Raw genomic sequence first — 771 nt, forward strand, 5'->3', positions numbered from 1 at the left:
CGGTAATACCCATTGACCAAGTCGAGTGCACTGCACTTCGTATATCCCACCATGTTGTTCGAAAGAACATCCTTTATACGAATCGACGTCTGTGCCGGAATGGTGGCACGTTGATCATATTGTAAGCATGAACGATACGCCACTTGCCGTTCGGCTTCCGAACACAAAACGTTGGTGTCGAATGGGGAGACTTGCTCTCACACACCATCCTTGCGTCGTGCTTCGCACGGAAAAAGGCGTCAATGACGTCGCACTGCTCCTTGGACAGGGGCCATTTGGCTTGTTAAGCAGTATTTGGTTCCCGGAACCAGGTCGATCTCATGACGCACACCTCAGTTCAGAGGTAGGACCGGAGGAGGGTCTTTGGAGACTACGTCTTGAAATTCCTTTACCAAAGGAGAGTACGGAACCAAGGGATTCCGTAGGATCGACGATCCACTTCGTGCGTTCAGCACTCTCTTGGTGTCTTCCAAGATGCTCCATCCAGGAGTGATAACGAGTTTATCTCCTCGTCCGGTCGTACAATGACCATTTCGGCCAAATCGCCTGCCTTAAATGCACTGCCGAACTCTTCATAGGACATCTCGTCCAGCTGAAGAAGAGCATCTATTGCAGGCATAGCCTCGAGGCGGACGTCGCCATCTTTCTCCCCCGTCATACTGTTGACGAGGGTGTATAACTGTGCACCATCGTCTATGGTAGACACACTCTGAATCAGGCTCGACGCCCGGCGTCTTGCAGCCAGCATACGGCGTCGCCGTCGCCTCTGTA

Source organism: Plasmopara halstedii, assembly GCF_900000015.1.
Source record: "Plasmopara halstedii genome assembly, contig: Scaffold_525, whole genome shotgun sequence".
Taxonomy (NCBI): Eukaryota; Oomycota; class Peronosporomycetes; order Peronosporales; family Peronosporaceae; genus Plasmopara; species Plasmopara halstedii.